The sequence below is a fragment of the Ischnura elegans genome (assembly GCF_921293095.1).
Source record: "Ischnura elegans chromosome 13 unlocalized genomic scaffold, ioIscEleg1.1 SUPER_13_unloc_4, whole genome shotgun sequence".
Classification (NCBI taxonomy): Eukaryota; Metazoa; Arthropoda; class Insecta; order Odonata; family Coenagrionidae; genus Ischnura; species Ischnura elegans.
The window spans coordinates 3,670,248-3,694,149 of NW_025791660.1; the positions used below are offsets into that span (position 1 = coordinate 3,670,248).

General features: G+C 42.2%; 1 protein-coding gene across 1 annotated transcript in view; it reads right to left on the bottom strand.

The window, feature by feature from the left end:
- The window catches only part of LOC124173289 (zinc finger protein 182-like), a 277,634-nt gene that overhangs the window by 68,418 nt on the left and 185,314 nt on the right, over positions 1–23,902 (bottom strand). The window lies entirely within an intron of this gene.

Sequence of the window (23,902 nt, forward strand, 5' to 3'; positions counted from 1 at the left end):
CTTGAGTTACCCTGGTCCTCGCGTGTCCTAAGCACCCCACATTTTTTGTGCTGGCTCGTGACAAAGAAAATTATTAAAACAAAAATTCAATTTTTTACCCTTAATTTGTATTATTTTGTCATGCCATGAATGTAGAATCTATTAGTAAAAATTATTTGTTCAAGTGTTCCTGTATGTCTTTCGCATGAATTAATTGCCTTACTCATCAATATCGCCATCCTGATATCCAACCACAAGAGTTCAAAAATGTCTGCAATTTAAATCCATTATTATTCAATTACAGAAGTCTTTCGGCAAGTTAAGTGAAAACAGATAGCTCGTAGTACCTTCTAGGTGCCTGGTAGCAGTAGTTTGGTGTGCTTTATAAGCTGAAGGTGTGGGCAAGGGCAAAATCTGAACATCTTGGTATCAAATGGGAAAACTCTAGGTGATAGCCTTTTTTATATTATGAAATTAAATATCATCCCTCTTGAGGAAATAAAACCAGGAATCACTGATAAATATCTATATTATAACAGTTATTTTAAATTTTTGTTGCTATCGCCTGGATCTGAGAAAAATCACTTTCTCTGTCCCACACCTCACTGTCTTTGTTATTTTAAATTTTTGTTGCTATCGCCTGGATCTGAGAAAAATCACTTTCTCTGTCCCACACCTCACTGTCTTTGTTGCAGTGCAGTTCATTCGCAATGCAACATTTTTTAATCCTTATCAATGCCATCACTGATTCAGAATTTATCGTAGGCAGTAGTAAGATATTATAGTGATGAAGGTATTCTTGGTTCAAGTGGGGTGCGGATGGTGGTTGAACTTTGTGGAGGGAATATGCATTACTAAGGCGTAGCATTGCGTGACACAAATGAGTTAAATAATTGGATTCAGTGCTTTGAAGATGGATCTTCTAGGCTATGTGGTGGATGCTGTAGCAATGGTTGAACTAATATTACAACTTAGTGGCACAGCAATGGAATATACCATGTAATGGTTGAATTTTTAATAAAATAGCTATTGGGTTTACAATGCTCTCATGCCCTCCTATAGGAACATCAGTTTTTTACACTGCACTGACCTGTTAAAAAGCAATTTGATATTTAGTATGCCACTTTGTGAAAGAATATTGATATTGGATTGCATGGTTTGCGAATAAGCACACATGATGGAAGCACAATGGACTTAGTTCTCGTCGTTGCAAGTTCTTGGTCATTCTCATTAGGAAAGCATTCCCTGGGAATGGGGGACTAGAGAGTCCAACAGTATCCCTGCTTGTTGCAGAAGGCGACTAAAAGGGTGATGGCAGAGCAAAGGGATGGCCAGCTTGATGTCTTTCTCTGAGACATCCTTTAACAGTTGATAATAATATTTATTGTTCCGTTGGTCAAGGAAATTTGACATAGAACATGGCCATGAAAACATAAAAATATACACTTTACACAATATAGACATATTATATTTCAAGATACTCTAATCATAGCATTAGACTTGGTCACAAGAGTATTCCTTAACACAGTAGTAAGCTTTATTGAGCAACATTTTCTTTAATTGACATTTGAATGCGTGGGGAGATATAATGAACTTAATTGATTGGGGCAATTAATTGTATATAAGGGAAGCAGAGTGAAGCGGTCCATGTTGAGCAGCAGTCAGATTGTAACTGCAGATGAATGTGGTTCTTGGAGCGAGTGGAGTGCTGATGAATGGTGGAACTTAGTGGAAACAGAGAGGGATTGTTTTTTGCAAAGGTGCAACATTGCAAAATATACAAACAGGGTAGGGTTAGTATATTTAGTGCTTTGAAGAGAGGTCTTCAAGGTGCTCTGATAGATACCCTAGCTATGGCTTTAATTGATCTTTTTTGGAATGAGAAGGCTTAAGTTGCAGCACTACTGATACCCCAGAAGATAATTCCATAAGACAGGTGGGAATGAATTGCAGCATAATAGACTAATTTCAAAGTGTCAGTGGAGGTGATCAAGGCTAGTTTCCTTAACATGAAGGTACCGGTTGAGATTTTCTGTATAACTTTATTAATATGGAAAGACCAGTCCAGATCTTCTCTAAGGTGGAAGCCAAGAAAATCAGTGGAAGTAGAGCAGTGAATACTCTTATTATTGATTCTTAATAATAAGGTAGATGTTGGTGGAGATATTTTACAGTGAAAATGCATGAAGCATGATTTATTGTTGTTAAGTGTCAGGTTATTTTCGAGACACCAATTCACCATACTGATTAGGGTGTGATTTATGCTGCTAGACAAGTCAACCCAGTGTTTATGGAAGAAGTATCATCAGCATATAAAATTGTGCTGCAATTAGGCAATGAAAGAGGACGGTCATTTATGAAAATTATGAACAACAGGGGTCCCAAAATAGAACCTTGAGGAACACCACAACTTGCTTCAAGAGTTCCGGATTTAAAGGTGTTTATTCCCAACTCAGACTTACTTAAGATGTGTGCAATACAGACTATTTCTGTATTGCACAATTTGCTTGCGATTGGAAAGGTATGAGATAATCCATGCATGAGCATTACCATTAATACCGATATTTAATAATTTACTGGATAGTATGATATGATCAATTGTGTCAAAAGCCTTACTCAGGTCAAAGAAGATGCCTGTAACCCTTTCATGATTGTTTAAGGACTGGCATATGGTTTTGAGAAGATGGAACGCAGCTGTTGTTGTAGATTTACCTTTTCTGAAACCATGTTGAGCTGCATGCAACAAATTATATTTTTCAAGATAGTGTACAATGCGGTTGTACATGAGTTTCTCAAAATTTTTTGAGAAAACTGACAGGATGGAGATTGGTCTGTAGTTATTAGATTCGATTACTGATCCCTTCCTGTGAATGGGTGACATAAGGGCTACTTTTAAGTTGGAAAATTACCCATGAAATTGATGAGTTGAAAATATCAGGAGAGAGGTTTGGCTATCCATTTGGAGGCACTTTTTACATCAGGCACAGACACTTCATCATAACCAGCACACCACTTATTTGCTAGGGAGTTGATGATTGGAAGATATTGTGCAGGGTCTGAGGGGAAAAGGAAAAAAGAATATGGGGCTTGTTTAACTTTGATTCAGGAAGACCATTACTTGGCGCAACATGGCAAAATTGTTTATTAAAATGGTCCGCAATAGCAACTGGGTCCGTTATTGGAGTTTTGTTGAAAGTCATGTATGAAGAGCTACGTGATTCACTGCTTGCACTAGTATGGTATTTAATGATGTTCCAAGCAGCTTTCACACAGTTGCTGGATGAGGAGATGTAGGTAGCACTGTGATATTTAATGAAGTCCTGGATGAACTTTTTGTAACTTTTCAAGTTGACAAGGTACGTGTCACGTAAGGAATGATCTGATGACCAAATCCTAAGTAATTTATGCATTCCAGAATGCATGCAAAAGAGGAACTGTCCTTTCCATCAATTTGAAAGACAATGTACACAGGTTCGGATTCACCCAAAGTTACGCTATAGGCACATCTCCATTGAGCGCTCCTCCTCACTTGAGCCCCCCCCCAATATTTATGATAAGGCATACCAACTCGATAGAGGTAAGATTCGGAAAAAAGGAATAAACAGATATATGGCTGACAGCATAATTTTTACACAGGGAAAACTTGGACAATTCAATTAAAGAAAAACAGCTTGGAGTAAAACAACAAGAAACAGTTTAACTTATGTCTACCCTTAATTCATACAATAAAAACAGACGTGTAATTTCAAAAATAGAAACATTGCGTACCGCTGTAACTGAATGAACTGCCTCCCCTGAAGGAGCCCTTTGCACTGTGGAGCCCCTGGACAAATCTAATGAGTCAAATTAAAGTGAACAATTTGATAAATTTATTAAATAAAATAAATGCATAGTTTTGAAATAATAATCACTCTATCAAAACTTTAAAGACTGCCTGAATATCAGCCATAGCTACAATCACAGTTTAAATGTATAAATACTGCTCTAACGACACCAAATATTTCGTTAAGGAAAAATGGAACATCCGAATATTTCTGCTAACAAAAAATTTTTCAGAGTGATTGAGTTATGAATATATGCACACATCTTTTTACCAAAAAAATCGGAAAATGTGGAAAATACACCTCTTATAAAGAGTAAATATTCCATAGATGAAAGAATCCATAAATGCATTTCACAATTCATTCATCTGTGGTGATGTCTTAGAATAATAATATTTATCTGAGGCGATAATATAAATTAGAACCATTTTTCCCATCCACCAACAACATGATGACAGTAAATATTTGGCAGTGAATTGAAATACAAATCTTATTCTAGGAATAATGTTAAATCAGCAAGTGCTGACTTTATATTTAAGTAACAAATCCGATGAGTCAAATTCAAGCGAACAATTTAATAAAGGCATTGTTTTTAAATAATTTTGAAGTAAGAATACCTCCATCAAAATTTTAAAGACCGTCTGAATATTAATTCATGTTTACAATCACAGTTTATGTAAATGTTTAAATACAACTCCAAAGTCACCACATATTTCGTTAAGGAAAAATGGAGCATCCAAATATATTTGAATATTTTTCTGAGGTATCATCATTGATGGATACATACACATATTTTTTGCTTAGAAAAACTAGCAAATGTACAAAATCCACTTCTTAAAATAGTACATATTCCATACATGAAAAAATCCTTTAAGACATTTCACAGGCCATCCATCCGTGGTGATGTCTTAAAATAATAACATTACCTGAGGCATTAATATAAACTAGCACCATTTTTACCATCTACCCATGATCACAATAAATATTTGGCAGTGATTTGAATCATACATCTTACTTTAGGAATAAGACTACATCAACAAGAGCTCACTTTAAACTTAAGTAAAAATATGAGGAAATTCTATTGCAGAATTTAATAAATGCATAGGTTTTATATAGTGCTGAAGTAGTAATAATTCTATCAAAACTTTGAACACCGTCTAAATATTCTCTCATACTTACAATCACAGTTTAAATGTATAATGCAACTCCAGTGACTACATATTTTTCGTTAAGGAAAAAGTATAACATGCAAATATTTGTGTGAACAAAATATTTTTCCGATGGATCTTAAGTTATATATATTTACACGTATCATCTAGGTTCTAAGATTTTCGCGGCGTTGGTTATATGGTCTTTCCGTTCCATTCGGGTTTTTCACCGCGTTTGTTGTTTTTTTTTTAAAGACAACAGTTTCGCTGGCGTTACAGTCAGCGTCTTCAGGTCGAAGGTATGTGAAAAAAATGTGATGTGCCCTTTGTGGCGGGCACATCAGAAAAGATTGCCAGAATGCTTAGAAAACACAACGTAAAGCACGTTTCAATTGCGTGACAAAGATTTCAGACAAGCTATCCGGAGCGAAGGACAAACTCCCAATGCACCTTTATGAGGGAATATATCGAGTGCCTTGTTCATGTGGGAAATATTACATTGGCGAGGCCTGCAGATCAATGAAAGTCCGATTGCAGGAACATCGGAGGACCACCCAAAAACAAGCAGCACCAACTCTCAGCCATATCTGAGCATGCTTGGAATGAACCTGGGCATAACATCCTCTTTGAAGACGCCAGGATAATAGCTAAAGAGAATAAATACTTCCCTCACTTGATCAGAGAAGCTATTGAGATAGCGAAAACGCCCGCAAAATTCAACCGAGATCAAGGCTACAGCTTGCATACTGCATGGAAGAGGATTCTCCGACCATTAACAATGAGAGATGGACAACCGGCCAATGAGAGAGCAGCAACGGATCAGCAGCCGCCGCCGACTATATAAGGCGGAAAATTTTATGCCTATAAAAGGCGAAAAAAAATTTCCAATTTTTTTCACATACCTTCGACCTGAAGACGCTGATTGTAACGCCAGCGAAACTGTTGTCTTTAAAAAAACAACAAACGTGGTGAAAAACCCGAATAGAATGGAAAGATCATATTTACACGTATCTTTCTACTTTAAAACAGCAGAAAAATTAACAAAATGAAGCCCTAAGAAAGAGTGGATACTCCGCAGGTGCAGAAATCCATAAAGGTATCTCACAGGCCATTCGTCATCGGTGATGTCTTTGAATAATAAAAATACTCTCTCAGCCGAAAATAGAAGATATCACCAGTTTTCACATCCACCAACAACATGATCACAATAAATATTTGGCAATGATTTCAAATAAATATACTGCTCTAGGAACAGTGCCACTTCAACGAGAGCTCATTTTATGTTGAAGCAACATATGTCCTGAGTCAAATTCTAGCGAACTATTTAATAAATGCATGGTTTTTAATACTTTTGAAATAAGAATAACTCCATCAAAACTTTAAATACCTATCTTATTATTCACTCATTTTTAAAATCACAGTTTAAATGTGGAAATAAAACATTACTAGGGCACCAAATATTTCATTTAGGAAAATTGAATATCAAAACATTAGGGTTAATAAATATTTTTGTAGGATCTTTAGTTAAGGGTACTTATACATATCTATTAATTAACTAAATGCCAGCCATTTCTGTCGGTATCTTACGGTCGGTATTAAATATTCATTTGTAGTTGTACGAGGTTGTTCAAAAAGTACCCGGAATTTTTTTTTTCAAAAATATATTTATTTATTCGTCTACATCATCAATTTGAGATCCTATTTAAAGTCCACACAAGCCAGAGTAAGATTCACCACTCAATCTCTTCCAATGCTAATATTAGAAAGAAATCTGCTAAAGGGCCAAAATGACTGTATCAGTTTATCTTAGGGAAATGTAGCTTGGGTCCTTAATTGATAGCTTTCTCGGTCAAAATTACAAACTAAAAATTCCATTACATTAGCATAACTATGGGGGGAGGGAAGATAGCTCCCCCACCCCAAAAGCCTCAGAAATTTTAAAAACTATTGCCTGAATTAGACACCCAATAACTGTATCTGCTTTAAGTTAAATTTGAAGTTCCAAAATTATGCAAAAAGCATTTCTAGGCATGTTATTGTTCAAAATTTTTCCTGGACTCCTTGTTGCCTGTGGGGGTAGCCCCCCCAGTCCTCCCCAAAAGAATATTCCTATTAACGCCACCTGTCCGTACCTGTGGCATACTGCCGTTGTACTTCAAGAGTTATCGTGAGAAAAGGAAAGATTCTAAGATGTATCAAGTTGAGTATCATGAACACTTCCAAAGAACACCCAGATATAACTTCATACATTCCCCAATGAGCTAAATGTAATACGTCATTGAACCATTTTGCCAAAAATTTACTTGAGACAGCGTTGAGAATAAGGTAAGAATATTTCGTGATTGACCAATGAAAATTTAAAAATATGGATCTAGAAATCGTATCATTGCAATTTTTAAAAATAAGCATCAAATTGGAAAGCAAACTTTTCATTTAATACTACAAAAATTAGGCGGTGCTACGATAAAGTTTAGTGAGAAAAGGACAATAAGAAAATTACTTTTGACTAAATTTTTATTGCCTAAGCAGGGAAAAAGTACCAAAAACAAAACACATACTATTTTAAAAACCCTCGCAATGCATTAAAGTAAAGAACAATAATAAACACACACAGAAACCTTCAAAAATAATTACATGCAGTGATATACTGCCCCAGTGGACCCATTTGATACTCATGGCCTCCAACCATAGTTGAGGAAGGCCTTCCGTATGACACGTCACTAATAAGAGGAGTGCTCATTTCTCCATGCTCATGCAATGGCCTTACATTTTCATCTCCAGCATTCGTGGAACAAATTACAAAGAATTATTACCCAACTCTCATTTGACAATAATGTTGAACAGCATCCTAGAAGGTTCTATACAGACTGCAAAACAACATACTTATTTTTATTCGGCTTTCTGGCGTAACGGTACTTCCCTTCACAGACCGGTCATGCCTCCTTATATTTCCTGACATTCAGTTGAATGTCCTTTTGATAGACGGCACCTCTTTACCCTTGAATCGTGATTCTGTGTACACTGTAATACATTAAGAAAAGATATATTAGCAACAACAAATATTAGATTCCTTACAAAAACATGTGACAATGGACAAAGCTACAACTCTATAAAAAGCAGCAGGGAGATTTCATCTCAAATCAGGCAGAGGGGTGTCAGGTGAACACCGATTACTCTGAAATTTATATATGTGAAAGCAGTATCCTTACGATGAATAGTGATGACTTTATTTCTGCTCAGAACTGAACCGTTATAAAGATACCATCCTTTGAACATTGCAGAATCACGCCTCAGAGTAAAAAATTAAAAATCACATAAACGCTGATTACTAAGGAATCATGGCTCGTAAAGCAGTGGTTATTGTTTCATTTTAAAGAGAATTCATTGTTTAAACAAGTCCTATTTGTTTATTATTGCTTCAAATGGCTTGCAAGTTATGCCAGAATGTGTATGAATGAATTCTCTTTAAAATGAAACAATATCCACTGGTCTACGGGCCATGGTGCTTTAGTAATCAGCATTTATGTGATTTTTCATTTTTTACTCTGAGGCGTGACTATGCAATGTTCAAGGGATTGTAAATTTATAACGGTTCAGTTCTGAGCTGAAATGAAGTCATCACTATTCATCATAAGGATACTGCTTTCACATACATAAATTTCAGAGAAATCGGTGATGGTCACCTGACATGATTTTGCACTATCTGCCTGATTTGAGATGAAATGGCCCAGCAACAATGAACCTCTTATTTAACATTGAACCAGGAAGACCAATTCGTGGGAACACATATCAGAATCTCAAAATTCATAAGCACACATATCAATGTTTCAGACAGTAATACGCTGGTAAAGGCAATTACCGTATTTCTTCAAATAGTCCCCCCCCCAATTTTGAAGCTTGAGTTCCAGGAAAAAAGGGGTTTGAATATAGTCTCCCCTTTACTCTTACCACAATCATTTTAGGAAAAAAGGGGGCACTATTTTCAGAGAAATGCTGTACATGTGAATAATCAGAATAGCAAGGAGGCCAGTTTAGGCAAGATGGCAGTTTGCAAACTCACCGCAGTTCTTATAGGAAATGATGGATAATTTAACTACAATAGGTAGTTTAGGTCAAACAACTTGTGTCACTAAATCGATCGTGATATCTTTTCACATAGGCATACATCTTAACGAAACAGCCAAAATATAGAACTAATAAGTACACTACATCCAATTAAAAGTATTAATTTCATTGACACACACTGCACTGCACTTAATACATCTGCATCAGCTGCTGGAAGTCCACCCATTGCTGCTCTTTGCCCTCTTGCGCAATGTGTTTTTATATACTCCCTCCCCTTTATCTTCTCCAGCAGGAGCCGCTGCAATTTCCCTGGGTTGCTTTTTGCCCTAGAGAGGCACTCCATTTTATCGATTTTCCTAATCATTATATTGAAGCCATGGTACACAGGTATCTACCGAAATGAAGATTCAGATACAAAATTAGGAAGTAATCATAGCTCCATACTTTTAGATGTTACGCATAATGAGATAACATTAATAGGCATTGTACAATGGACAGCTTACATGTTCTACCCTTACAATAATTAAAAATTTATATTCATAATACCATCAATAATTAAGAATGTTGATGAATGAAATGGTTTCCTAACTCTATGGTAACAGAAAGCACATGGCAACACGCAAGACCCACGCAACATGCATGAAGTTTTCCCTGAACAATTTACCAATAACAATATATAATTATAGCATCAAGATGCTCTATTATTACTATTATTATTATTATTATTAAATATTGGTTACAAGTCGACCATGTAGTCGGGTGGTAACATAAAGTTATTACACAATAATATACATAAAACAAAATGCAAAACAAAATACTTAGTACCACAAAATTTTTGAAAAGCCCTCAACAAAACCATTTTTACACAATACATGTCCCCGTATACCTAACACCAAGTCAGCAAAAATACATTAAATATCTACATTTACATTGCCCTCAAAATCCATTTTTACACAATAATATACTAAGACAAAAGGGAAAAAAACAAGAAACACAAAATTTGACAAAAAAAAACCTGTGACAAAACATTTTAGTATTCAGTATGCTCCTTTGTGAAAAAAAACTTGACATTGGATTGCGAATAGGCAAACATGATGAAAGCACAATAGACTTCCTTCTGATTGTTGCAAGTTATTGGTCATTCTCATTAGGAAAGCATTCCCTGGGAATGGGGGACTAGAAAGTCCAACAGTATCCCTGCTTGTCGCAGAGGGCGACTGAAAGGGTGACGGTGCAACAAAGAGATGGCCAGCTCGATGCCTTTCTCTGAGGTGTCCTTTTACAGTTGGTTCCTATGTACAGCTTCTGCAATGAATGTACTGTAATGTTAGCAGTCACCCTAATTTTTTTTGTCTGTATCTTACACTTAGCACTGGTGGTTATGCTAAATATACTTAAAAAAATTTCATGAAGACAGGCAAGAGGCTGTTTAAAATTATATAAATATATGATAACAAGAATGTTGATACATAGACTTACTCAGCAACAAAATAAAAAATGCAGGGAAGTTGGCAGTATTACTGACAGACTGCATGGAGCATATTGTTTATCATATAGCGCATTGGTGCCTCCATGGTTACAATATTGAGATTTGGAACACGGTTTACAGGCAAAATTCTTGACTGAGTCCTTAAGATAGGAATGCCTTATAATTCATAACTACCAAATGTGGAAAAATAAGTCCCGAAAATGAATATAACATTTAAGATGCTTTTTGGCCTGCTCGAGAGTGAGATTTACGCTCATTACGTACCAACAGGAGGGTTCTGTAAAAAATGTTACCTTACCACCACTCAGGTAGAGTTTCACTGAAACACGCAAACTCCACGCATCAGGCGATATAATAAACCATGTTAACATTCTTTTTGTTACATCTGCAAGATGATTTCCCCCAACAGTACTCAAATAAGTTACCTGTAAAGTAAATAAACTACATGGCAAAGAGTAATTTGTTATGTCTTAATGTTTACAGCCACATTTATTACAAACACTATACAATTCACATGTTACACTTCCATCACTCCATTTCCGAGAGGGGAAGAAAACGAAAAACAATCAACCCAACAGAAAACAAGCAATGCCAACCTTTGCGATATGACCACATCCTCTCTCTAAGATTTTAATACACAGAAAAAGGAAACAGACCCGTTCCCTTGGCTGTGGTTTCGCTAGATAGTAGATAGGGACAGAAAACCATGAGAGCTCAAGGGGAGCTCTTCGAGGATACAACCACCGGGGCCGGGAACCCAAGGCCTAGCCTTATACGCCCGATCACCCGGGGAGGGGCTGGATGGGAAGGAAAAAGGATAGATGCGCCGTCGCGATCGGAGTAGATAGGGACAGTGGGAATCTCGTTCATCCATTCATGCGCGTCACTAATTGGATGACGAGGCCTTTGGCTAGTTTACAGGAATACTTCTGCTCCTGTTCTTCCTGGGCTTCTTCTTTGCCCGGTCCTAATTGTGCCATCAGTACTTTCTTTTCAAACACTTGCTCGACTAGTCGCTAATTTAAATTTCCCTAAATTAAATTATCCTAATCTTTCGGTCGCTCCGGACCGAAAGATTAGGATAATTAGATAGCTCATAGTTAGACCAAGTCCTCGCGACCACAACCCAATGGTCCTGAGCCCTTTGACTGTAGCTTTCGGGAGGGGCTGGATGGGAAGGAAAAAGGATAGAGACGCCGTCGCGATCGGAGCCCGCCGACGCCTCCGGGGAAAGGATAGGAATGGAAGGGAGAGGAATAGGGAAAAAACACCCCAGCGCTATAGAAGCGAAGGGGGCCCTACCTAGCGAAACCAAGCTGTTCGGGCCGGAACAGCCTTATGCCTTCTTTTCTTCCATTTGAATTTCCCTCTTTTCTTCTTTTTCCCGCCTGCCTTGGTTTTTTTGTTTTGTGCCGTACTTTTTTGCCTAAAGAGGGCTTGAGCAGCACCGGAAGAACGGTGCAGGCCTGCGGCACCGGTATTCATTCATTCGCTTGGGTCCGGGCGAAGACGACAGATTTCGTTCGCCTGAGTTCAAGGCGAAGAGCGTTTATCTCGTCGAAGCTCTGACGAGAATCAAGTGGTGGACGGACGCATGGGGTGGAGAGTTCGGGCGGAAGCCAAGGTAAGGCGGGATTCCCTTCCTTATTTTCTTCCACCCCCGTCATTTCTTCCTTTCACTTTATTTAAATTTTGGTTTCCAGTCCCTCATTTCTCTTTTCTTATGATTTTCGTCGTAAATGTAAGGCTAGTTCCGGCCCTGCATGCATTGCATTTCGGGCGGAGCACAATGGCCCCGTGACGCGACATTTTTTGGTGCCGAAACCCGGGACCGATTTGGAAATCATTAGGCTTTATTTTATTTTAATTTATTTAGTGCATTTAGTGCAATCATGCCAGAAAGTGAAATAACCACGAGACAGAATTTCGAATCGCGTCTATCCCTTCTGCGATTCAAACGGGACCAGTTCAAAGCCACTCTTTCGGTCGCGTATGATTTGGCACGTCAGTTGACTGAATACCAGGGGCGAGTCAGGGAGCATCCTAATTTTGGCGTATTTTCTGCCAGGTGTTCTAGTCTAAAGGAGGTTTATCGTGGTTTTTTAGATGAAAATTTGGCAATTTTTGAGCACTGCAATAATTGCAATCGCGCGGACGTGTATAAGCTAGATTCCGTTTTGGCAAAGGGGTTCGAGGAGAAGTATTATTTTATTTTGTCTGTTTCTGATGGATTGAGGGCGTCCACGAGCGATGTGGACGGGGAAGCCCCTGTGCAATCTCAAAAATGTAAACTCCCAGCCATTGATGTTCCGAAGTTTTCGGGGTTGTTTTCTGAATGGCCCGCTTTTCGCGATATATTTAAATCGGTGGTGCATTACCGGAATGATATATCCGCCATTGAAAAATTTTCCTATCTTAAATATTCTCTCCAAGGTAAGGCATTGGCAATAATTGCCTCTGTACCTTTTGGCGAAGCTCATTATCCATCCGCCTGGAGAGAATTAAACGATTTTTATGATAATCCTCGCATTCTTGGATTTTCATTTTTGGACAAAATGTTGTCGTTTCCAGAAATTTCTAATAATCAAGCAGAGTTACAACGATTCGTGACAACATTTGCAGAAATGTATGCGGCCTTAGGGACCCTGAATATTCCAGATTTGGGAGAATTTATTTTATTCCGCTTAGCCGCTCGAGTTTTGAATTCTGAGATATTATCCCAGTTTGAAGGATCGCTGAGTGGAAACATGTTCCCTTCTGTAACAAATCTAATTGATTTTGTAAAGAAAAGAATTAAAATTCTGCAAACATCAAGCGGATCGGTTTCTAAATTTACCTCCACGAATTCTCGAGGTAGATTTAAATTTTCTCTGCCAGTTTCAGCCAACGAAGCCTCTTCAAGGATGTCTAATTATTCAGAGAAACGTGATAATTGCCCATTGTGTTCTTCTTTGCATCCTTTATTTAAATGTCCACGTTTCATTGAAATGAGTTGTAATCAACGTTCAACCTTTGTGCGTTCAAAAGGGCTGTGTCTCAATTGCCTAAGGCCGGGTCATTGGGCTCCCAAGTGTCAAGCAAGAGGTATGCGCTGTCAAAGATGTAAACGCTATCACCACACGTCTTTACATAATTCTGCCGAAGACGGGAACTCAGTCGGCGCGAAGGACGCAGGAAAGGTTTCCACCGGATTGCGTGACGATAGTCAAGAGGGTATTTCCTTGTCAAAAACATCTACCACCTCATCCATACCCCCTGCTATCATATCGTCATGCACTCGGAGTGATCGGCAGCATTCGACTATTCTAGGCACAGCGGTTGCCTTGATTCAGGCTAGTAATGGGGCGTGGGAGCGTATCAGAGTTCTAATAGATCCAGGCTCGCAGTTATCCATTATTTCGTCCTCGGCGGTAAGGCGATTATCTTTGCCCATCTCCGCTTACGAGGGCGAGCTATTTGGCTTAGCGCATGTTCCCCTGCAGCAACCCAACGGTCAGGTTTTATGCTCTTTATCTCCAAGACATACGTCATCCCCCGTATTGACCACGAGGTCGGTTGTAGTATCGGAGGTCTTAAATGAACTTCCATCAACTCCTATCCCACTCTATCTTTTCAAAAAATTTGCACATTTGCGTCTCCCAGATCCCGAGTTCGATAGACCGGCCCCCGTAGAAATGTTATTGGGCATGGATTTATTTCCTAGGATTCTTCTTGGTGGGCGGAAATCATTGTCTTACGCAAATGTGATAGCTATGAATTCTGTGTTCGGTTGGGTTATAATGGGAAGTTATCCAACCATTTAACCCCAGAATCCTTCTCAGGTACTTTCGCTGGCTATTGGTAAGAGGGAGACACTTCTTCTCAATCAACTGAAAAGGTTTTGGGAAGTGGAAGAAGTGGAGGTCGAAATTCTACCGAGACCTGAAGACGTGCAATGCGAAGTAGGGTTTCAAAATACGCATCGTCGTATGTCTGACGGTAGATATCAAGTTATGTTGCCATTTAAGGCATGTCCTCCCACTCTGGGAGATTCTCATGGATATGCTATCACGCGCTGGATGAACACGGAGCGCAGATTGTCAAGGAACTCGCGTTTAAAAGGCGAGTACCATAAATTCATGAGCGAGTACGAGTCGCTGGGACATATGTCCAGGTCTACGAGTCCCGGATCGTATTATCTGCCCCATCATGCCGTGTTTAAGGATGCTTCTCAGTGCGGTCAAATACGTGTTGTTTTCGATGCCTCGGCGAAGACATCACTCGGTAATTCACTAAATGACGTCTTAGAAACTGGTCCCAAACTTCAAAAGGACATTTTTGACCTTTTAATTGGATTTAGGACGCATAAGGTCGCGTTTATTACCGACATTGTGAAAATGTATCGACAAATATCGTTACATCCCGACCATCGCACCTATCAACACGTTGTCTTCCGAGAGGATCCATCGTCCTCATTATTGGATTATGAATTGAATACGGTGACCTACGGAGTTGTTTCTTCACCTTTTCTAGCGATTAGAACTCTACATCAGCTCGCCAGTGATGAAGGACAAAATTTCCCGTTAGCCTCAAAGGTGCTTCTTCATGACACATATGTTGATGATATCGTCACGGGAGCGAGCTCGATTGCAGAGGCACTAAATTTGCAAAAGCAATTAATTTCCTTGCTTTTATCAGGAGGCTTTTCTCTTGGAAAATGGGCAAGCAATGCTCCGGAATTGTTAAGTCATATTCCCGAGGAGAAACGGGTATCAATTTTAAATTTTGATTCAAGCGATGTTTGCCTTTTAAAAGTTTTGGGAATGTATTGGTCACCAAAATCCGATACTTTTTCCTATCATGTCAATTTTGATACGGTGGTCAATTCAAAAAGAAAGCTGCTTTCGAACATTGCCAGAATTTTTGACCCGATTGGGGCTTTGTCTCCCGTAACTTTATGGGCTAAAGTTTTGATGCAATCCCTGTGGAATGAAAAATTATCTTGGGATGATTCCCTTCCAGAAGTCATTAAGAATCAATGGGATAATTTTGTCTCGCAGAGTCAGTTGTTGCAGCAGATAAAGTTTCCTCGATATATATTTCCACGGTCTTCTTCAGAGGCGCAACTGATCGGATTCTGTGATGCATCGGAGCGCGGCTACGGTGCGGTGGTGTATATAAGAACGATCGCAGAATCAGAAATTAATGTTCATCTAGTTGCAGCTAAAAGTAAAGTTGCTCCCTTGAAAACTTTATCTATTCCAAGGCTTGAGTTAATGGGAGCGTATTTATTATCTAAGCTTCTATCCCGTTTGTCATCTTTTTTGGAGAAAAGACTTCAGATCCTCAAAATATATGCCTGGACCGATTCTCAGATTGTGTTGGCGTGGTTGCGAATGTCACCTCATTTATTAAAGACCTTTGTTGCTAACAGAATCACTAACATTACGGCTTCAATTCCCAGTTCTTCGTGGAGACATATTGAATCATCCAACAATCCAGCGGATTGTGTTTCGAGGGGAATGATGCCAAATCAGTTGCTGCTATGTGACTTATATTGGTCAGGTCCGGAATTTCTAAGGGAGGATGAATCAAAGTGGCCATCTATACCTTCGGAAAGTAAATATGCAAATGATCTACCGGAGGTTAAGATTCAAGCGCAATGGGCAGGGGCCATCCAAGATGAAAAGGGATGTTCATGTCATTGGATGAAGGCGTACTCCTGCTACTTGAAATTAATACGAACAGTTGTATTTGTGCGTAGATTTATCTCTGGTTGTAAGGAAGTGCAGCGACCATCCAATCTTTTTATTTTGGAATCTGAATGGACCAAATCTCTTAACCTCATCATAAAACTGGTTCAGAAATGTCATTTCAAGAATGTCCTCCATTCTATTTCTAGAAACAAGTGTCTTCATTCTACTTTTTCTCGTCTATCTCCTATTATAGATGATCAAGGGATCCTCAGGGTGGGCGGCAGGCTCATTAATTCCGCATTGCCTCAATCACAAAAACAACCTGTTTTGTTGCCTAAGGAGAGTCATCCCTCTAGATTGATTGTGCGACATTATCACTTTGCATCTCTGCACGGGGGACCTCGAATGGTAGAGGCATTAATCGTCAGAAAATTTTGGATTATATGTGGTAGAGCACTGGTGAGATCGGATGTAAGATTTTTTTTTTCTCGCTAGTTGCGCGTTAGTTTCGTTTTTAACATTCTTATTCCTTCTAATTCCCTATCCACGGCCTAACCTGAGTCATGTAGTAAGTCTTCCAGATGGGCCTCTGGAAGTGAAGCTATAGTATCCCAAACCCAACTCTTAGGATAGGACTAAGAACGCAGCTTATTTCAGTTTTCGTTATAAAGAGGTGAATTTTTGCTAAATTCAGGTGGGCGGTATGTTCGGGCCGGAACAGCCTTATGCCTTCTTTTCTTCCATTTGAATTTCCCTCTTTTCTTCTTTTTCCCGCCTGCCTTGGTTTTTTTGTTTTGTGCCGTACTTTTTTGCCTAAAGAGGGCTTGAGCAGCACCGGAAGAACGGTGCAGGCCTGCGGCACCGGTATTCATTCATTCGCTTGGGTCCGGGCGAAGACGACAGCTTTCGTTCGCCTGAGTTCAAGGCGAAGAGCGTTTATCTCGTCGAAGCTCTGACGAGAATCAAGTGGTGGACGGACGCATGGGGTGGAGAGTTCGGGCGGAAGCCAAGGTAAGGCGGGATTCCCTTCCTTATTTTCTTCCACCCCCGTCATTTCTTCCTTTCACTTTATTTAAATTTTGGTTTCCAGTCCCTCATTTCTCTTTTCTTATGATTTTCGTCGTAAATGTAAGGCTAGTTCCGGCCCTGCGTGCATTGCATTTCGGGCGGAGCACAACGGCCCCGTGACGCGACACAAGCATACGCAATTTCTCTACCACCATCCCGGGGAGATTTTCCTATGAGGAAGAAAAATCCCAGATGGGACAGTGGGAAAGTAGATAGGGACAGTGGGAATCTCGTTAATCCATTCATGCGCGTCACTAATTGGATGACGAGGCATTTGGCTATTCATTTTTGCTTTAGGTCTTGATGGGTTGGCGTTACAAGCACAACCAACCTGAGCAGATTTTGCGGAGGTGGACTGCCGCAGACAGAATATCATTTACAGCCAATGCCAGTGAGCTCACCCAATCCCTTCCCTTACTTCGGGCTCACGCGTTCGAGCCGTCATACGACCCCATGCCCAAAAACAAATCCAACCTCCACGGAGACAGCGTATCGTGATCTGATCCAAGGTCCCTTTGGACAGTCAGTGTCGCCTCAGACTATCCGCAGACTCCCCAGACCAGACTCCCCTCCACGATACCGTACAAGTCGTGTGACTGATTGCAGAGCAAGCCACCCACCATCTCTCCGCAATCCGCGAGGTAAGAGAATCATTGCTCGCGTAGTAACCGAGCTTCCTGGAATGCTGTGCATCCAAGGGCTCTAGCCGACACAACCTGCACATCAATCACTCTAACAAGACCATCCTTCTTGGCTATTAGGTCCGGTTTACGGTTGCCGTCGTCACTTGGGTTAAGTTTTTCTCTTTCAATCGTATAGCCCTTATCCTTCAAGCTGCTCGCAAGAAAGCCGCAGATGGCATCATGCCGACGGATACGTAGGCCCTGGGTGCGGAAGCATCCCTGCACTACGTGGCCGGCGGACTCCTGGATTCTGCACCCAGCCCGGCAGTTCAACACGTCACCCTCCTTCCGTTGTCCCCTCGTGGTGCGTTTCAACGTCGGCAGAGCATTGCTGCGGATCTGCTGGAAGTGACAATAGTCACGACCGGGAATACCACCGGCGCGCGTCACCCAATTGGAGGAGTTTTGACTTCGGTGACGCTCCCGAAGGTCTCCTCCGTCTGCAGATGTATGCAGAATTCCAGCGAAGTGCTTTCTCGCCGCCTCTCCCCGATGGGTCTCGATCCTTCGGTGGTTAAGGATTTGGCGTGCCCATGCGAGCTGCCTCTGTACAGATGGCGACTCAAATGCAGCCCGAGCAACCTCATAAGGGCTCTGCGCGAGACGGCCAAGGCGTTTCACTTTCCAGATGGGTACCATAGTTTCAAGATTCAGAATACCAAGGCCACCGTCCCGAATGGCAGCATGGAAAAAGCCCACCGTCACGTCATGGGGCAAGTGCAGAAATAGGCGAGCGGCTGCGCTCAGCTGCCTATCAATGGAAGCCAGCTTGGTTACGGTCACTCTCCCCAGAACTAATCGATGGATCAGCCTAGGGAGAACATATAACCTGAGCATCTGAAGCCGCTGCTGGGGCATCAGTGGGGCTTTTCTCACTCTGCGGATCATCTCCGAGAGTGCTGGTTCCAAATCTGTACAAGCCTCGCCCAACGTAGTCCCGAGATAGTTCCAGTCCCCAAGGGAGGCCAGTGGTTCAATTTTCTGGCCACATCTCAGGGAGAAACCTAGGTCAGTTACGACCTTCAGCCTCTTCCCTTTGCCGTCTGGAATCAGGGAAAACGTTCGACTCTTCCAGCTGTTGAGAGTCAGGCCTTGTTCACCGCACACTTCCTCAAATCGAGCAAAAGATCGACGCATCCCTGCAGCGGTTTCCGACACAAGCAGCACGTCATCGGTGAATGCCAAGGTGTTAACCCTGACATCGCCGAGTTGGTAACCAACCTGTGACGGAATCGTGCGGAGTGCGAGGTCCTTTACCCGATTGAATAGAAAGGGACTCATGGGATCCCCCTGTCTCACCCCCCGCCGCACGCACACCTCGCGAGTCTCACCCTTCCACCCGATGACAGTACGGATGCCAGAATAGAGCCCTCGTATGTATTCAGGTGGGATACCCGAGGCCACGGCACACGGCCGCGCCGCCGCTATTATCGCCTGGTGCCTTACCGTGTCGAATGTCTTCAACACGTCCAGAATGGCGATATGTATTTGGCGACGACGTATTCTGGCATCAGCTAGGACACTGCGTACCACTGCCGCATTTTCTAGCGCCTCATCACCAGGGATAAATCCCCTCTGGTGTGGGTCTCCTTGGATGTTAGCGGAGAGTCGCTCGGTCAGGGCTTTCTGTGCCTGGCGCAGAATTACCGATGCTATTGCAAGCGGTCGATAATCTGCTGGCGTCCGTGGTGCCTTCAACTTCGGGAGGAGCACGGTACGACTTGAGTTTGAGATCGTTAGGGATCTCAGTGGTAAACAAGAAGACGTTGAAGAGGGCCGCGCGTTGGAGTGGTGAAACTGCCCTCCATTGTCTCACCGTTTTGCCGTCGGGTCCCGGTGCTGACTTGGGTCTCAGTTCATTGTCTTGCACGTCACCTGGTGTAACGGGCTGAACTGCTAGCTCGAGGGGGGGTCCCTCGGCCGCCTGCGGTTCGTGACAGACTCGGGACAGCGGTTCGGGCACTTCCTACATGACTTTAGCCCAGTACCTGAACACCTCTCGAGAACCGAGGGCATCCGGAATCCCGGGCCTCCCATCAAGGATTTCACGCGCGGCCTTTTCCTGGTTTTTTGACCACAAAGTCTGGATCCGTGCATACTCACTACGCTTGCGTGCCTTTCCATTACCAATCGGTGTAGATTTCGTAGGCTTCAATCGCTTAGACTCGCCTCTATCAGTCCTAGGAAAACAGGCGTTGACCCACGCCAGGATCTCATCATTCACCTGTTTTCCCTCAAGAGCGAGTTGGAAGATGGTCGCCAACTTAGCGACATTGTGCGCCTTTTCATTGGAAAGCTTCGGAATTACATCACGAAGCCATTCCTCCAACAGGTCGGTGCCCTTGGCTGACTTGGGCGACGACTCTTGATTGGCGGTCATCGGAAGAGAATTTTGAGGGCCGGTCTCAGGAGTCTCGTTTTTGAGTGAGTCGAGCAGCGCCCGGTATTCTTGGCGCTTCCGTTTGCTCTTGATCCGATCGAGTGACCACTCTGGGAACAACTCTTTCAGATGTATGTTCAAAAACTTAACTCCGTCATTGATCGCCCTCAGCTCAGCTTGAGCGAGCATACGTAATTCCTCCCCCTCCCACCGAGGACGAGTCCGAGCGACCGAAATCTTCGCGTTCGAAATCGCATTATGTGCGCGACTAACGTGGACATCTAGCCCGATCTTGGAGTCGAAAGATCTGTCACAGTGTAGGCATGGATATGATTCATGGGTTGGAGCAGGATTTTCATGGGCTACTTCGGGCAGAATCATCGCTAGACGCCCCCTGGTACTCCCCGGGGGAGCAGCCCCGTCATCCGAGACCGGGACGGGGACGCCGGCATTCTTCTTATTCCTTGGGCCCAGCAATTAAGACTACCGGCCTGGCAAGCCGACGGGTCTAGGCCTAATCTGGTATCTGCTAGGGCTTGCGCCCTACCCGACTCTCACCGCGAGGAGGTTCCATTATGGCCATTTTGGTCAGAATTCCGCTGCAAAGTCAGGGCCCTGGCTTAGCCCCGCCATTACCAGGCGACGGTCACGATGCGTAATGTGACACGAGATCGTGCACGGTTCACCGATTCCCAAAGCGATCAACCTGGCTCCCGACCTGGGACGACGAGGTTCCACCAGAGCAAAGCGATCTTCAGCGTTCATCATCATTTTTTTACAAGGTGGTGGAAATATCGTTACGGACACCTAGGGAATGGGACCCTAGGTAGTGTGAGACTCATTGCTGGCTGGGTGTTCGGCCAGGATATACTCACTAAAACCACCACCTTCCGCTGCTGATCTGACCTTGGTCAAGCGTTTGGCTTCATTTCCTGCGGCCATTCTTCAGATCTTGTTGGTGCAGGTTTCCCAAATTGCTTCCCATTTCTTCTTTCCGCTGACCCGATTCCGGTCCTCTCTCCTTTTCTGTACTCGGTCATCCTATTAAATCTGTTCCAAATCATGTGGCCTCCTTGCAATACTCTCGTGGTGATTCCTGCCAAAGCACCGGACTTGATCCCTAATTTTCTTAAATCGCTAGCTGACTCTTCTGACCATACGACTCTCCACGAAACTGTTAAAGATGTTACTTTAATCTCTTCTTTCTTCCTTTTTAACTTATCCGCTATCGCTCTCTTGATTTAATCTCTGTCGTACTTCTCCACCTTTTTCTTGTCCACCTCATTCAAGGTTCTTGCCCCACTAAATATCTGCGCATCGATAATCCACACTTCGTCACCTTTCTCCGCAACCAGGTCTGGTTTCCGCAATCCTACCTTCGTTTTGTAACTCGGGTTCAGGTGAGTCCGACATGCACACTGCTTCATCTCGTTGTTAATAATCTTCAAAGCCGCGTCGTGACGTATAATTCTCCCTCCATGCGTTCTGAAGCGTCCTTGAATTATATGCGCGGTGGTTTCATCGCCCTGGCATCCGGCTCTGCATTTCAGTTCTACTTCAGGGTTTGTTCTTCTCCCTCTGGTGTTTCTAACTCGTTATGGTAGGCAATTTACATGCACGTGTTGATTTTGCACGTATTCTCTTCCTGGAATACCAAGGGAACCAGTGTAAATCACCTGGTGCTTGCTCTCACTTTAGATGACTCTCTCATCTCCAACCCATCGATTGAAGCATGGAGTTTCTTCGTCCAGTAATCAATGATGTTTGTTTTATTGATTACATTCCTACCGTCCCTTCTCATTGCCTTTTCGGCCCAATCCAATCTTTTTTGTATCCAAAATTGTCTCGCTATTGCTGTCGCTTCCGGAGATGGTGATTTACCCAGGCCTGACAGTCTTCTCCACATTAGACTCGGTATTATCGTCTCAAATGCCGGCAGACCCAGACCTCCCTCTTAACACTGAGCGTGGAAGTACGCTATTGTCACATCCTTCGGAAAATGAAGCCATTTTCTTACCGCGCTGCGTACTTGCCGATCCAGAGCCCTTTGCGTCTTCTTCGTTGTACCCGCGAGAACCAACGCATGATAGAACTGGGGTATCAGGAAGTTCCTAACAATCTTCACATTCTGCTGAGGTTTTAGCGCAGTCTTTGTGATATACTCTAATGCTCTTTCTAGTGTGCGACCAGTCTTCCTTAATCCCAATGGGGAAAAGTTGACTCCTAAGTACCTCCATTCTTCTTAGGCTTTCAGCTGTTTCACGAAATATCCATAACTCAACCTAACTTTAGGCTCTGTACCAATCCTGAATTGCTTCGTTTTCTTGTTTGGTACTATTGAAAAGGCCACACACTTCTGCGAATTAAGAGTTAATCCATTTCTTTCACCCTCCTCTTCCACTTCCTTCAGTGCAGTTTGAAGCCCGATTTCCGATGACGCTTACACACTAGATCATCAGCGTAACCTACTTCCGTAACTCTAGTGTCTCCCACTTGGTAACCGATCCACTTCGGCTCTGCGTTAATAATCCTGTCAATGACCAGGCAAAATAAAGGAGACGACAAAGTATCGCCTTGCCTTACCCCTCTGCAGGTTCTAATTGCACTCGTTCTTTCTCCATTTACTTACGTCATTGTACTAGATTTGTTGTAAGTCTCCACAATATACTCAATGAAAAACCTTGGGAGTCCAACTTCAGCCATCGCCCTAGTTATCGCCTCATGCGTCACACTATCATATGCCTTAGAAATGTTTACAGGTAATACATGCAATTCTCTGAATTTTTGTTTAGAGTCCGCGATGACGGATCCGAGTATGGAAATATTTTCGTCACATCCGTCTTGCATGCATCTCTGCCGCTTATCGCCAACTCCTGAGCAGATTAATCGCTTCGCAAGTATTTTGTGAAGCTGGCGGACCACAACCGAAGCAATACTAATAGGTCGGAAGTCCTCCGGTTTGTCGCTGCCATTCTCCTTAGGCACAAAAACAGTCCTTCCCGTTAACATTTCCTCATAAAAGTTTCCTTGATATAATATTAAATTATAGAACAGGCTACGTACACTGGCTAGAATACTTCTCCACTGTCTCGGCGTAACACCATCGATTCCCGCCGCAGATGAGGCAGGAATTATTGTAGCTTCCACTTCACTAGTTTTTATTGGTTTAACAATCCACTCGAGCTCTTTATTACCCTCACTGATCACCTCATGGTTACTCGGTGCCCCTTCTCTGGATAAAATTGGCTCCCAAAAGTTTTTAATCGGGCCAAACTCAGGAGGCTTTGTTCGCTTTGCTCCTTCGAGAACAAAGGCTGCCGCCTTCCCCATATCCTTCTTAAACATTTTTTGAAGTGAAGCATACTCCCTTCACCTTTCCCGCCACGCAGGGCCTTTATCATTTCTGATCTTCCTTGGTCTTGGTGGATTGGGTCCATCCATATCTCCTGTTTCTACCGGACTTCTCTTCGGAAACACTATCTTCACCCACTGACAACAATCCAGGGTCTCTTCACCATGAATATCCCTCTCCGCTATATTGATTAATGTAGAGGCCTGGTGCGTTTTTAAATCTTTCACTTCCTCGATGAACTC